Consider the following 16,249-nt stretch of genomic DNA (forward strand, 5'->3'; position numbering starts at 1 on the left):
TCGCTGTCATCCCAGCCGTGCTCAGCCATCAATTCCGTGGACAAGGGTTTTGCAGGAAGGGGAATTCTGAATTGATTTTTGTGACCAGCTGTTGAGCTGCTGCTCTGAACACACCGCCAATCCCCCTCACCATTTTATCTTCCTTTATCACCATCTTTTTAATAGAGACATGACATTCTGCCTACTGCTGGGCTCTCTCTATTTATCTCTCTCTTAACAACACTTTGGCATCGCCGGCTCCGCTATCTAAATCAGCACTAGTGCACGTCCGGTCACATAAAACTGGAGAGGGTTTCCCGAGATGCCTCGGGAAGTCTGCCTGCTCCCGCTCGCTGATGTGTTAATACGCCCGATGCACTAATTAACGAACAAACAGCTCGGGCTGGGAGCTGGGGGAGGGACCAACTGCGAAGACGGCGCAGAGCCCAAGGAAAGACACTTGACCCTAATTGTTAGCAACAAGATGACAGGGCTGAGCGGGAAGTGTGGCTGAAACTGGGATCCAATCTGAAAGGAAATGTCTGGTGAAGAGGGAAAAACCAACGATGCCGTTGGAGGCCCTGCGCTCCCAGTGGGCGCCCAGCTGGCAACGTGTTCCCAACACACCTCTCACTCCGTGCCCACACCCTCGTCCTCTTCCCCCAGCCAAAGAGGGGAACATCCCGTGACCTCCATCCAAAGCACCTGCAGAAGGGGTGCAAAGAAGGCTCAGGATGTCCAAAGCCCCAGCACGAAAGCTGTACCCAGAGCAGAAGCTCCTCATGCCGAGCACCCTGGGCTGCACACCTGGGCTGAGGATGCACTACTGCACCGTTAGGAAGGAGCTACACAGCAACACATGCCCTGACAGCCTTGAAAATGCTTTTTTGCAAAAAAAAAATGGGGAAATGTCCTAAACACTTTCTATCTGAAAAAAAAAAAAAAAATTAGCTAAATCAAGGCTCACAGCAGTGCAATGGAGCCCTCAGCACTGCGCTCCGCGTTGCTTCAATTGCGGCCAGGAAGAGGGGAGAAAGCTGGCACACAGCTGGCACACTGAGCTGGGAAACAGTGCTCAACAGCAGCGGAGAGCTCAAGAGCACACAGCCAGGCACCAGCCCTGAGCTGACTGATGGAGGAAACAGGCACTCCAGTGCTAACAGAGCAAATAACGCAACCAAACAACGCATGCTGGCACTCAGAGCGCTTGTGAGACCATTGCAGCCCCACTGCAAACTGGGAGGGACAAAGCCCACAGTTAGTTTTACCCCCAGAAACTCCACAACCTGTCAGACACAAGCAAATATTGGATGACATGAACTCCATTCCAGTGTATCTGTCGAGATATTTACAGGACTCAACTGTACTTCTGTTTTTAATTAAATCTTCACACACATACTTTAATGTAATTTAAATAGATTATTAGTTGTCAGAATATAGTATAAATTTTGTTTACGATTTAGTTACTTTAAGTACTGACGTTGAGGAAACTCATTTAACCCCCTGACTGAGCGTCATTACGTGTTGAGATGAGACTCCCAAAGAGCTTCCACTGCCCTTTGCACTCTTGCAATAATCTTAAATTACTACAACTTAATTGCAATTTCAAGGCACTAAAATGGGGATGCTCTAAGAACAGCACAGGAGGGTCAGTGAGAGGAGAAAAATTATTCAGTCCTCCTCAGGTACCCAAGAGGGGAAAAAATACACTCTGCTCTTCTGTTTTCTCATTTGCCATAGAACAACGCCAGCAGGACTGTGCTGAACAAAAAGTAATCGGGGCTACATGGGATCACCACCACTAACGCATGGCCGCTGCACATATGGATGGAAGAGACAGGTGCCAGGTGATGAGAAATAGAGAACCCCCGAGTGCGTTTGCTGCAGCAGAGCCAGCACTTCCCTGACTCCGTGTAGGTCACATGCTGAAGTCAGAAACAAGAGCACAAGTTGAAGCACCGTGACCAACAGATGCCCAAGCTCCTAAAAACAGAACAGCTTACAGTTCCCTTTCAACCCCAGACACGGCTTTTCTTTATATTAGAGAACTACAGAGCTCCCCCAGTTTGGCTCTCCTAACGACCCCAGCTCCCTCTCTCCCTTGCACACCGTGGCAGCACCTGACACCGGCTGCAGCGGGACCACAGGGCTGTGCTGGGCGAGCTGAGAGCAGTGCCAGTGGGCACGAGGGCCGCAAAGAGCCACCTGGTGAGGACGTGGCAAACAGGAATGCGATTCGGATCGTGACTCAAAGCACAGCCAAGCATTTACATATGTCTCCAAAGGCAAGAAAGTCAAGAACAGTGAGCCCCTCTGTGCCCTTGTGAGCATTTGGTAAAGTTTTGCTGCCAGGACCTCTGCGAACAGCCACAGACATGCTGCTGAGCTCCAGCACGCAGCGTTTCTCAACCGCCTTTGGCACACGCTGCCTGGCTCCCAATGCCCCCCAGTGCTCATGGGTGCGAGGACATATTGGAGCCGGGGGGACACAAACTTGTGGCAAGCTGAGCTGGGACACAGCCCCCAACAGCAGGTCTTGGGGCTGCAGACCCCAATGTGCCCCCAGCCTCTGCAGCGACCCAGCACCAAACCCCTGCTACAGCATAACCCAACTCAGGTGCAACTCTGCACCCAGACCTGTGCCAGGCTGCTGCAGTCCCAATCCTGCCCCCACCTGGGGACTCCCGCTGTGACACCGCTGTGACACTGCCAGAGGGGCAGAAGGCCTGAGCAGAGCAGCGAGGAGCCTGGCTACAAGGGATCCCAGCCACGGGGAATCCTGTCCACAAGGAGCCCCGTTTTGCTGCCTCTCCCCCAGCCCTGCCTCAGCCGCAGGAAACGTCTCCGCTCGGTGCCTTGAAGTTGCAATTAAATTGTTGTAATTTAAGATTATCACAAGAGCAAAGGGCAGCGGCAGCTCTCCGGCAGACTCCTCTCACCACTTAATGCTGCTCAGTCTGGGGGTTAAATGAGCTTCTTTAGTATAAGTACCTTAAAGCAAGTGAATCGTAAACAAAATTTATACTATTTCCTGACAGCATATAATCTATTTAAATTTATTAAAGCTTCTCAGAGAAAATTTAAGATGACAGAAGTATCATTATGTCCTATAAATAACCGGATGGCCTTGCAGAAATAACTGTATTTTACATGCATCTCCTACATATGTGTGTGCATACGTTATTTCATTCCATAGACAAATACATGCTTGAAAGATGCTTCTGCAAAGGAATGACACGACCTGGTCCAGCCTTCTCTGTCCCTGACCACAAGCACTAAGAATACTGAATGCTGAGCCCCATGCCATAACCCACCTTTCTACTACTACCCCTTTTCCTCTAATTTTTTACAATACTATGAAACAGGAATAATCCCGGAGCTAAGCGTATTGTGGATGGGAACACAAACGTAAGCCCTTAAGAAAAGGTGGTCCTTTGCTACGGAGCAGTGCTGCAGCCCATGCCATGCAGCGATGCCCCACGCTCAGCACTCTGCCCAAAGCAGCACCTTGCCACTGCCACCGACTGCAGCATGAAATGTTCACAGCGGTTAAAAAACACCGCGTTACCCCAAACAGCTTCACAGCATACATGTGCACATTTAACACACGCACGTTTTATTGTCTAATTAAAGTATACGCCATAAAAAAGTACAGGCTCTGTAAGTTACGCAGGATGGTTGTGAAACCTTACCTTATAAAAGCATAAAGTACTTATTGTGTGATCTGCACTGCTAATTAAAGTGGTACTTCTGGGGAAAGGTTTTGAGTTTCTTCATTCTTCATGGATGCGCGCTTGGTCTGCGCCCTGCTCACACACCGGGGTAAAGCCTTCTCCTCCCGCTTGCAATGGCTATCCCCATAGTTTCAGGACACTTAGAACAGAAGTCCTTAGAACAGGAACAAAACAGGGGCTTGCTGGTGGAGTTTGCACTGAGCCGTCTGAACGCAATCACGAAAGCATCAAAAATAAACCTGAACTGCACTGGTGACATCTGATTAACGCTCACACTGAAACATTTATCGAAGCAAAACCAGCGATCGCCTCACACCCCTGGCTACAAATTTCACTAAAAAATGAGAGAGCAATGGAACCTTTCTGATACAGCCCCGACACCAGGTGACACCTCGCCCTGCACCAAGCACAGCACACAGCTCCAGCAAACGTGCCACCGGGCAATGCTCCGGGAACGGCGCTGCACCTTCCAGCACTCGGGGCTGCAGCCACACGGTGTGCAACGCTTCATCGCCACCCAACCCCTCTGTCACACACCAGCACCGCTCACACGCCAAGAAAAACACGCCCGGGTTTCCTTACAAATCAGAGATGCAGAAATCAGGGCTGAATTCCACAGAACTTTTAGGCTGTTTTGAACACTGCGTTACTGGAAACACCGCCTTCTCCGCAGCTCCAGGCAGCAGAAATCAAACCAAACCAAATCCTCCATCGCTCTCCAAGTGTACGCAAGCCTCAAAAAAAAAAAAATTAATTAAAATAATTTAATAATAATAAAACCAGCCCTACCCGTGCACCAACCTAACTTCACAACAAAGCCGTGAGCAGCAGACAGCCTTGTTGGGAAGGGCAGCGTTATTTCCCTCCATGTTACCCTATGGATTCCCAACAAAGAGCAGCACTGCTAACGGCCCGGCTGTGCCCCGCTGCAGCACCCGGCGCTCCCAGCCAGGCGGCTCTGACAACAGCCCAGCAGCAGCTCCGTTTGATCTCTCCTGCCTGCCTTAATCTGGGTTGTCAAGGTTCACTTGTTGGAGGCTGTTTACTTTACTTTTTAAAAAAAAAAAAAAAAAAAGTGATTTTTTTTTTTCTTTCTGTCTCACACACAATGACTAATCCAGAGACTAAGGGGGAAGAATGCTGCCAATGCGAGACGTTAAAGCTACCATACCTTTTTGCAATGAGATTTTAGCCGGCACCTTTTGAATGGTGACTAGTGAAGAGCTTCCTCCCCCAGCGCCCCGCTCCATTCACTCCGGTGGGGAGACAGTGCAGGGAAAGGATTCGGAGCGGAGGAATGAAGCCGGTAGCCCTGATTTCCCCCTTTTCCCCCAGATTTGGTCGCAAAGACGCACAGCACCTCCTTCCCCGCTTCGGTGCTTTCGGGATCTCTCCAACTTACACGAGCACGGGCTGCTCAGCGCTGACACCAACTGCAGAAATAAGAACCGAGCGCAGCGCCCGCTTCCCTCCGCCTAAATTAAAGCAAATCACAGAGAGCAGCACGAGCGGCAAGTTTCTTCGATGACAGACTCGAAAGTTTGGCTCGGCGAGAGCCCGGCCCCAACGGCACGGAACGGCACGGCAGGTAAAGCACCCGCTCGGAAAGCGGCACGGGAAGGACGCAGCTCGGAGAGCGGCGGTGACCCGCAGCCCTCGGTACGGCCGGAGCCGCGCAGACTGAAAATGAAACCTCCAACTTCGGAGCGCGCAACTCGTGCCGCTGCTCCGGGAGAGAAGCGGCGGTGCGGGGCGGTGCGGGGCCCGGGGGGTGGGGGGGGAGAGAGGGGGGAGGTGGAGGAGGAGGAGGAAAGGGGATTTAAAAAAAAGAAAAAAGAAAAAAAAAAAAAAGCAGTAATCTCACTCGGTTTGATTCAGCCAAAGCGATTAAAATCACGGCATGCGAAGCGGCAGAAGGAAGGCTCGCTACAATCGATGCGCTCCACCGCCCTCTCCGCGCGGGGCCCGCCGATAAGTCATCAATAGTTCCGCGGGGGGTGCGCCCCGCACAGCGCCGAGCCCTCCCGCTGCCCGACCGCGGCTTGGGGCTGTTTTTTCTTTTTTTTTTTTTTTTAGGGAGGGGGGGATGGCGGGCGGGAGAGGCGCAGATACGCCGCTCGAACGCCGCCTGCAGCGCGCACCGGCGAGTAAGGGCTGCGCGGCGCTGCGCGGGGCGGAACAGCCGCTACTTACCGGGCGTCCCCGGCTCCGCGGCGCTGAGGCTGCGCGGAGGGATGAGAGGGGCAGAGGGATGCGCGCACCGCACCCGCGCAGCGCCGAGTTGCGCTGGGTTGAGGAGGCGCGGGTGTTTATTCAAACACTTCGTCTCCGGGAGAAAAGAAAAAAAAAAAAAAAAGAAGGGGGGGATGGGCGCAACGGGCCCGAGGGACGCGGAGTGGGGGAGGATGCGCGGCGCGGAGCTGAGCGCCCGCGGAAGGCAAAGCGCGGGCGGAAAGCCGCAACAGGTGCCGAGGGGGAGCGGGGCCCGGCGTGGGGGGGGTGGGGGGGGCGGCTCCGCCGCAACTTCTTGCCCTGAGCGCCGAAGTTGGGCTTCGCGCGCCCGTTTGCGCGGCGGCGCGGAGAGACCCGGTAGAAAGCGCGCAGACAACGCGGAGGGGCGGGGGGGGGCGCATCCCAGTGCGCGGAGGGCGCGCGCGGCGCGGGGCCGGGTTTTGTTTTTTTGTAGTGGGGGGGGCGGAAGTTTGCAAAGTGGGCGGGCGGGGGGCGCGGGCGGCTGCGCGGCCCGAGGGCGGGGGAGGGGGCTCCGCGGGTGCGCACCGCCGCCGCACGCCCCCTCCCCCCCGGTACCGGCGGTAAAGGGGTGGGGGGGGGAGGGCAGACACGTGGGACCGGCGGCGGGGGAAGAAGTGCAACAGCCCCGGGAGGAGCGGGGAAAGTGTCGGGGGACGGCGGACTCACCCGCAGCGCTCGGCCTGGCCCCTGCCCAGCACGGCGCGGCCCCGGGGCGGGCGGCGGCGCGGAGCGGCTCGGGGCTGCCTCTCCGTCCCGTCCCTCCCTCCCGTCCCTCCGGCACGCCGAGCCCGGGCGGCGCGGCGCGGCGGCGGCGTGCTCCGCCGCTCGGTAAATAACAATAGAGCCCTCCGCTCTGCTCCGCTCGGGGCCCCGCACGCCGCCCCGCGCCGCGCCCCCGCCCCGCGGCCCCCCCCTCCCCGCCCCGCGCAGCCCCGCGCCGCCGCTCGCTCCGGGCGGGCTGGGGGCGGCCCTCGCCACCCCCGCGGAGGGAGATGTTGTTATTTTTTGCTGTTGTCAGTCTCTGACGTCACATCCACCTGCTGGGTAAACAAGGCTCGGTGCAGGGGAAAAATGGGGGGGGGGGGGGAGAAGGAATAATAATAATAATAATAAAAGCGGGGTGGGGGTTGCGGAGCTCGGATGCGATCGCTTGCGGGGCGAGGGGGGAGAGGGCGGCCGCACGGGGAAGGCGAAGCTGATGCGCAGCGCTGCGCGTGTTTTGCGCGGAGACAGGCGCAGCGCAGCGTCGCATCCTCGGGCCCGCAGCAACTTTTCGTTCCCCCCAGCCTCCCCTCCATCCGCACGCCGCGCAGTCCCGGCACACTACGCGGGTGGCTTAAAGGAGGGGGAAGGGCCGGGGGGGGGGAGGTTAGGCCCGCGGGTACCCGCGCATCCCCCCCTCACCTCCTTACCTGCGCGGAGCAGCGAAGCGGGCGCAGCCTGCGCGCCTCAACCCCCCCAGCCCCCCCGCCCAAGCAGCATTGCGCGGGTGCGCAGCGGCGCGCACCGGCCGCCGTGCGGGAGTGCGGGAGCCGAGCGCGGCGCTGTTCCCCGAGAGTTGTGCATCCCGCGCCGGGGTCCCCGCACTGCCCCGCGGGACGGCGCCGGGGGGACGCGGAGTGGGGAGGGAAGTTGAAAGCAGCCTCGTAAAGTTTCAGATCCCGACGGAGAGCCGGCACCGAGCGGCCGCGGGAGCAACGCGGCGGGTTGCGGGAGGCGAGGGGAGCCGGAGCGGGGCCGGCGGATGCTGCAGTGAGCGGGCGGCCCCGAGTTACCGACTTTGTTCGCTACAAATTCTTTCCTCGCGGCTGCGGGAACCCGTTCGGAACCTATTTTCTTCCCCCTCTTTCGGATTTAGTATTTGTTGTTGGTTGTTTTTTGGGTTTTTTGTTTGTTTTTTTTTTTTGCGTTCTGCCTTCCAGCGGGGCTGAAACAAAGCTCCCGGGGGGGCTGGGGACAGCTCTCCGTGCGCGGTACCGCGGCAGCAGCTCCGTATGGCGGCTACGCGGGGCGCGGAGCTCCGCAGGTCCCCCCCCGGGCGCGGAGCCGTTCGCCCCCCGCCGCGCTCCGCTCTCGGGGCCGAGCCCGCGGCGCCACCTCCCGGCGGCAGCGCCCCATGGAGCGGGGAGCGCCGCGCAGCGCACCTGGGTGCGGGACGGGCCGTGTGCCGGTTCGTCCTTCGTGCCGTTGGGGAAAATCGCTGTCAATGAAGAGTCGCGGAGGTGATGTTTGGGTCGCGCGTCGCGGGCCAGCAGGCGCCCAGGAGCTGCGCAACAGAAAGGAAGCCCCAGCTTTAACCCCACGTAGCACGGGTTGTTCTGAGCTGCTGAAAAGAAGATAACTGCATTAAAAGAACTTTTCTAAAGCACCCCTCCCTCCCCCCCACCCCGTACTGTTCTGAGAGAGATTTGGTGTACATTTCATCCTGGAATAAACACTGTTTATCAGAAACTCTCTCTGTTGTTTTTGAGTTCACAAACCTAAACCAGTAACGTCAGCGCTGTAAAATGTGATTAATTCCACAGTGGTGGGACTGCTCCCCCCGCCAACATCGCTGCTAATTGTACCTGAATTGTTTACTGCTGGATTGTTTTACATGCGCCTGGAGAAGGATGCTCCGTATTCCCACCCCCAGCACCACCATCCCAGGAACAAACACTGCACATTTTGGCAGGGGTGCAAACAGGCCGCAACTACAGCTTGTTAGCTGAAAAAACATGATGAAGGTGATGACGCCTCTGTAATTATAGGCGTTCCTTGGTTTAAAGTCAGAATGTTTTCCAAGCTACTGTGATGCCACACCTCTGCTGTCCCAGCAGCCGGGCCCCGAGGTCCTGGGGCCCTGCAGCACATGACTGCATGGCTGTTTCCCAACCCCGTGCTGTTCCTGGTGGGTGCACAGCCCATGCAGCGCTGTGCCATGGTCCTGCCTGAGCTTCAGGCATGGAAAGCTGAGCTATAGGCTGTGTGCCCCCTCAGAAGCTGGTAGGTACATTTAAAGGAGAAATGCATTGTGCTGGTTCTGCCTTTGTAGTTGGAGTCTGGATAGATCGGGCGATGGCTACCTCTAGAAAAGGTGGAAGGTGCTGTTCTGCCCACTACCTGGTACACATACATGAAAGTGAACATAGAGATTTCCATTGCCCAGATAATGTTAAGGATGGGAAGGGTTGACTTGACAGTTCCCATGAGAGGGAACATTTAAAGAACAGCCTTTAACCACAAGGCCCAGACATGCCCTCTATCCACAAGCGCTGGCTGACCCCAGTGCTGGTAGCAGCAGCTGCACCAACTGGAGTTGCTTTCCCAGCTGGGGGAACTGGACACAAAGATAGAGCGAAGGCAACACAGCTAAGGTCTCAGTTGGCTTGTCTAACTACAGGAAGTTACAAATGACCCAAATGAGGACTGCAGCCAGAAATAGATAATTTTTCAATTTAACCATCATCTTACATCATCTACATGATGTACAGTCTACACGAAGCAGCGCTGCAGATGGATTCATCCCCCTCTGCTCTGTGTGCTGAGACACAGGATGGGGCGGCTCTGCTTAGAGCCCAGCAGGGCAACAGTGTGCTGCCCTGACCCACAGCAACTCTCTCTGTTCCTGAGGTGTCTCTCCAACCTCCAGTGCATCAGGAACTGCCCCGAGACAGCTCCATAGCCTATTGCCACGTGCAGCTGCCAGGCAGTGCGTATTGCCTTCTCCCAGCAAGGGGGAAATAAATGGCCATTGGATTTGAGTTGGGCTATTCATCTGCCTGAATTTGGTAGTGATTCTTCAATGAATATTCATGGAAATTAATGCCATTTAACTCCCATCGCTTCCTGAATATAATTGTCTGCTATACGTGAATTGGCAAACACCAGAAGACATCCAATCTCACTGAAAGTCTACAGGCAATTAATCTGAGCCACCACAAGCTGGACACGGGCTGTGCAGAAGGTGCATGAAGTACACTAGAAGAGATGGGTTGCAGCTGATGGAAGAAAATAGGTCTAAGAGTGTACTTGAATGCCCAGGAAAGTGCTTGTATTGATCTACAAATAGGAACTACACTTAACTTTTTTTTTCCCTTGCAGAAAACTTGAACTTTTCTCTCCCCAAGCCCCATAACAGCATCCATCAGGGTCTCCTATCCTCTATCTGAGTCCCAGCACCTTCAAGAAAGCCCTCAGTGCCCACAGAAAGAGACACCCAAAGCCAATCTCCTACAGAAAGAAACACCCAAATCCAATCCCCCTTCCCAAGAGCTGCTGCCATAGCAGAGCTCACGCCGCTCCCCCCACAAGAGGCGGCAGTCAGCTCAGTGCTAACGCAGAGCGAGTCCCCAGCACGGAGCTCCCAGGCCCTGCAATAACATAATAAGGGCTCTTCCCAAAATATTTGGGCTTGCCCTGTCACAGCGCAAGGCGTTCGAGTTCAGCGCTCTGTCAACAGTGCCAGGTGTCTCCCGACGCCCCGCTCCTGCGCCAAGAGGGAGAGCTCGGCACACGGAATAGTCATTATTCACATTACTAACATATAACGGAATGTCTAAACAGATAACGTAACAAAACCCTCTGCAGAAAAGAAAAAAAAAAAAAAAATACAGGTTCGTATTTATCCCAGCGAGATGCAAAATGAACTCCGTCTCCTGGAAAGCAGAAGTGAGGCTCTTGTTTTTGCAACTGACAGTCACCAAAAAAAATAATTCAGCTGAGCCAGGGCTGACGTTCTCTGCAGCCCTCGATAATCTAACCGGTAATTGTGGGGGAAAAAAAAGGTGACTGAAAGCCAAACCTGAGCATCTAAGGGTGAGACCAGTGAGAGCAGAAATCCAGGCACCATTTCATCTTGAGTCAATCCAAAGATTTCGTTTCAATTTTGATTTTTAGGGAATTTAAAAAAAAAAAAAAGACACACACCACCACCACCCCCCCCCTTGCTTGAAAATAAAATTAAAGGACATTTTGAACACAAAGTAGTTTCAAAGTGAAAAAATCAAAGTGTTTCATGTCAGAAGTGTCAAAACTAACAGCTTCAGCATTTGTCAGAGCTTTTTTTGAGTTTTTATAAATGACAAGTTTGGCATGTGTGCACAGACCGCTTCGGTGCTGCTGAGACTGCGTTTTTGCATGCAGGAAGCAGCAGGCTGAGATTTCTGTGCACAAAACCCCTTCGCTGGTGGCTTTGTTCCGAGGTGCCCCCCTTTCCTCCCCCCCACTATGCCCATGCCATAGCACAGCCCCAGTGACCATCACCTCCTTGTTGCCACGTTAACATCTCACCACGGGGGCCACAGGACCCCACAGGCCTGGGCTCTTTCAGCACTTTGAGCACCATGGGGGCTCAAAGGTTGGGACAGGCCAACTGCACATCTCTGCTTGGCACACCACTGCGGGACAGGCTGCTGCCTACCTGCGCCAGGTACCTCCTTAGCCTGGTGCACTGCAGCCTTCGCTATAGCAAAGCTGTAGGCTTTGAGATCCATTCCATCACCTCCACCCCCAAAGCAAAGTTTTTCCACAGTGCCACCTCCTGAGAAGCCCGTAGCCAGGTTTACAAGTGACCTGGTAAGGGCTAGCATCTATCCTGATAGAAAGCACCTGAGCAGACCTGAAATAGGACATTTAGTTAGAAATCTGAATTATATTAGATGCTATTCGTATAAAAAAAAAAAAAGAACTACTAACCACCAAATCTGTGATGCATTTACAGTATTAGCACCTGAACTTATTGCTGTGAAGACAGCAGCCACCTGGATGGATGCCACACCTGCTCCCAACACGGCCTTCCTGCAGGCTCAGTGCCCTGTCCCCAGGGAAGGCAGTAGAACGCTTTGCTGTGAGCACCACGCTCACCCCTGCTGACACCTGCCTCCTGCCACCAGGCTCCTGCAGTGCTTTCTGCACCTCTGGGTGAAGCACTGCTTCTTGACAACTAACTAAGCCAGGCTCAGCATCTTTATGGCTTCTGCAGAAAGCCTCTGAGAGCAAGAGATGCAGAGCACCATCTCCTGCTGCAGCTTCCAGTGGAGCCTTTTCCCTGTAAGAGCTTCCAAGCACCGACCACTCACTGTCTGCATCTGCTGGAGCTTGGAGCAGCTCTTCCCCTCCCTCCATGGCTTATAGGACCTTCCCAACAGCTGGAGATGCAGAGCTGGTGGTTGGCAGCCCTGCCCGTGGGGGGTTGGAGCTGGGAGGTCTGTCAGCACCCATCCAACCCATCCATTCCACGATTGTAACTGCAGTTTCTGCCATGGATTATTTTCTGCTGATGCTGCCTCAGAATTGTGCTCCAATGGAGTATTATTTCATCTCAACTTTTCCACTATTGTGACTTCCCTAATCCAAAGGTCCAACATCAACAAAGATTAAAACTTCCACTCTGGTTACATATCTATGAAAGCAGCAGTCACCTCCTTGGGAGATAAACACTACCAGATGCTCTGGTAAACAGCAGACAGGGTAGAGAGGGGAAAAAACAATGGTCGGAAAAAGGAAAGGGGTGAAAATAAGATAGAAATAGCTGAAGGAGAGACCAGAAAAGTAATTCTTGGTGGCTCCTGCTGCATGGCAGTGAAGAGGTTAAGCCCCAGTGCGCTGCCATCTCCAGACAGAATTGGTTGTTATTGCATTGATAAAACCCCGGGTTGTGTTTTCCTTGTCCATTTTGACCCGTAACTGACGTTAGCATTGCAAATGATGTCTGCTGCCATTCAACCAGCCGAAGTGAGCGGACAGAAACAAGACAGAGAGCTCCACAAGACGCTGCTAATGGAAGGGGTGGGGAAAAGTCTGATTTGCATGTAATTAATGATTATTTATATAAAAACCATATCACTGTGGTGGTTCTTGACATCATTTAAAGCCGCTTCTCAGAAGAGGAGTCTCTCCTGTTAGCGCTTCGATCTGTTCTGTGCTGTATGAATGGAGATGGAGGTGCCCACCGCGCTGACAACCACTGCTGGGGGCCGAGCAGAGCAGTGCTGCCCTCAGTCCCAAACCTCTGCAGCAGTTGCCCCGGGAGCCATTTGGTGGAGCACTGTCGGCTCTCAGGCCGATGCTCTGCAGAAGGTGATGGAGCTACGCGCAGATATTGTGAAGGAGTTTCAGATTAAATAAATGGATTTTCTTCCGAGCTTGTAAAATGATTAACTTATTTGATTTCAACATCTAATCACAAAATAATTACCTAGCCCAGCCCCGAGATACCTTGGCAGAGTTGTTTGAGATGCTTTGGCACAGACAATAAGCTCTCGCAGGAAGGCATCCATCTCTCTGCACCAATGAAACTGGTCCTTGGAAAGGAAGGGCGCAGCTCCGCCCCAGCTCCTGCACACCCATAGCTCCCAGACACGTCCCTGCACACCGGCCCAGCCAGCTTGGGCTGCATATGACAGCATGACCTAATTTATTGGGCTCTGCTGGACAAAATCTGCGTGGTGGAAGACTTATTGGCCGCCTCTCACGGGTTCTCTCTAATTTGCCCAAGGAGCCGCTGGGTAGGAAACTCACTTAACCTCAATGATGGCAAGGACAGATTAAAGAGAGCTGGACTCAAAAACAAGCAGGTCTCAAGCACCCTTCTTAATAAAGAAAAACAAACCACAGCACTAATTGGAGCAATTGGACAGAGCAGCAACTGAGGCTCGAGCCTGGGAGAGGAGGGACAGCCTGAGCTCACGTGGGAAGAATGTCACACTGGGGATGCTCCAATGCAGACCAAACCTGGGTTCTCCCATCACTGCCTCCTGATAGCACCAAAGCATAGCTCATCACACCTAGGGGAACAGATCACCCCCAGAACACACAGATCAGCCCAAACTGACCACTTCCATGTTGCTCAGTGTGTGTTGTGGCTGCGGTGGGATGCCCATCCTGCCCTCAGCAGTGGGCAGCTGATGGGGTGAGATGGCTCATCCAGCCTTGCCAGATTGAGCAGGAACTGATTCCAGGCAGGTACCCAGCCTCCCAAGTTAAAAAAAAAAAAAAAAAAAAAAAAAAAAAAAGTGATTTCTCGTAGTAGATCTCATCTTCCCCTTTGCATTATTTTATCAAAAGTAGCTCAAGGAAGAGCTACTGCCATTGTGACCATTGTGCAAACCCAGGTAACAAGCAGCACACTTGGCAGAAGATCCCCCCAGCTCCTGGAGCAGGCTCCAGGAAGGTTGGTTCCCTTGCCAGCCGCCCCATTTCAGACTTCAATGCTTTCCATTTCATTTCCAGTATTTTTCACTTATATCATCAACACTTTTCTCCCCGTTGTTTTATTTGTAAGTCACACTTGCCATAGGGCTGCTATCTCTGCATTCCAACATTCACATTCGGCAGAACTGAGTGAGGTCAGCAGCAGAACTGTTTCTCCCACTGAAATTAGCACAAGCATGGGGCAAGAGCAATATCAGAGCTACCAAAAGCTTTCTTTATCAGCTTGACCTAGAGACCAGATGTTTTGCTACAAACTCTCCAGCTCTCAGTGGTTCACAAGCGCTCTCTGCCATCTTCGCACATCAAACGTTGGCAGAGCAAAGAGTGTTTTGAATCTCAGCAAAATTTCAGACTTTCAGGAGGGCCATTATTTCTGGGAGAAGAAATTATTTAAATGGAATCCTCACGCCCAAGAGCCTTCTGGCAGTTTCTTCCTGCTCAGGGTAATTCTCTGGCGGACGCGTTGTAGCTTCCACCCCGATACTGAGAGGCTGAGGCACATCTCCACCAACCCTCGGACTGCATTAATCACATCAGATATTTTGTTTACGAAGCTCAGCTCTACAAAGCCCGATCTGGAAGCAGGTATTCATCCTCCCATAGACAACTACTTTTGCTGTAATTTCTTCTAAAGTCAAAGCTGATCCTTATCTACAAAAGGCCGGAGCAATAAGGATTTAATGTGTTTAGAAAACACGGCTCTTTCACCACACCTGCAGCCTGGCTGCCAGCTTTCCACCATCTGCACTCTCTGCTGCTCTGGGAGCTGTGAGAGAAGCAGGAGAGCTTTCCCTGCCATCCCTTCCAGCCAGCACCTCTCCCAGATTTCTGCATATACTCACACACCCAAAAGGCTTTGCTCTGGTCCAGCATTTCCAAGGGCTCACGTTTGGCAGTGGGAACTGGTGGCACTTTGTTTGTTTTTTTCCTGCTCCACTTCCTCCATGTTGTCCTATTCATGACTTTGCAACAGACACAGAAGAGCTCTCGCTGCTGAGCAACAGCAGGACCATTTCAGAAGTTACTCCTAAGATTTTTCTCTCCCCCTTTTCAAGAGATAAATTAAATCCCCCTCTTTTTCAGGCTTCCAGAAATAGCTTGTCCCGGCTCCCCAATTTCCTCCCACCATTTTCTTCTGACACAGGGCAGCGTCCTGTACATCCCTCCCTTGGCACCTCCAGTGCTCATTTTGTTCCTAGTGATGCCACCAAACAAACTTCAAAGCAAAAGCAGCACGGAGCCAAGGAGAAGTGCCTGGGGTGGGGCAAGGGGTGAGAGCACACAAATAACAAATCTCCCAGCACCATCCTCATGCCAACAGCCACAAAGTTTTTGTGCCTCCAAGTCCTGTTGTGGTTTCCCAAGGTCTCAGTTCATTTTGGAAAAGAAAGAAGCAGGCAAGGGTTAAAGCCCAGCCGTGCACCCCACCCCCAGCCCATTCACAGCAGAAGGAAATCTGTCTCTCCCACCCCTCAGCATCCTGTCTGTGCTGCCTTGGAAAACACAGCTCCCTGCCCGCATCCGGACCTCAGCGCGACCCCAGCCCCTGCCCCCCCCCCTCCAACCCCCACAGCAGCCCCTGGGTGCTGGCCTGGCTGCTCCCATGGCCAGGTGCCCACACCCAACCCCAGGTGAATTCCCCAAAAGCAGCTTTCTTCCCCTCTGGTCCCTCTCAGCAGGTCTGCCCCAATGGGTCATTTCCCTTTTTCTCCCTCCAGCTGAGGTGAGCAGACAGAAGGGAGTTGGAACTGCTCACTCCCAGCTGTCCCATGCTCATCCCATTGGTCTCCCAAGACTTCCCCATCCCACCCAATGGTTCCAAAGAGCTGAGACATACCATCCTCATGGCAACAAGCTGTTGGAGATAGGGTGCATGGAGTTTCAATGGCAAGTGAAGCCCCCGTTGGTCATATAGTGCCACTGCTTTCCCACACAAGGCCCCTGGCACTGCAGAGCACACTTGCCTGGCCAAGCAGAAAGGCCACAGGTCCTTATCCTCTTCCTCTCCAACAGACCCAGAAGATGCACAACTGATCCATTTGCCCCTACAAGAAGCCAAGGAGGGAACACAGCACTGCCCTCAGCATGTC

The 16,249-nt window shown here is 53.6% G+C and overlaps 1 protein-coding gene across 10 annotated transcripts in view; it reads right to left on the minus strand.

Annotated features, from left to right (window-relative positions):
• The window catches only part of FOXP1 (forkhead box P1), a 341,764-nt gene extending 334,997 nt beyond the window's left edge, over nucleotides 1-6,767 (minus strand). For 2 of the 10 annotated variants that reach the window (XM_090148431.1, XM_090148428.1), the window contains exon 1: nucleotides 6,633-6,767. The gene's annotated coding sequence lies outside the window, so the exon portion shown is untranslated. Of the gene's footprint in view, nucleotides 1-4,295; nucleotides 4,448-5,577; nucleotides 6,159-6,632 lie in introns of those variants that run through there. The other 8 variants (XM_090148430.1, XM_090148426.1, XM_090148435.1 and 5 more) reach the window with 7 other exon arrangements.
• Nucleotides 6,768-16,249: the final 9,482 nt, after the last annotated feature.

This window comes from Phasianus colchicus, chromosome 11, assembly GCF_987193195.1.
Source record: "Phasianus colchicus chromosome 11, bPhaCol1.hap1.1, whole genome shotgun sequence".
NCBI lineage: Eukaryota > Metazoa > Chordata > Aves > Galliformes > Phasianidae > Phasianus > Phasianus colchicus.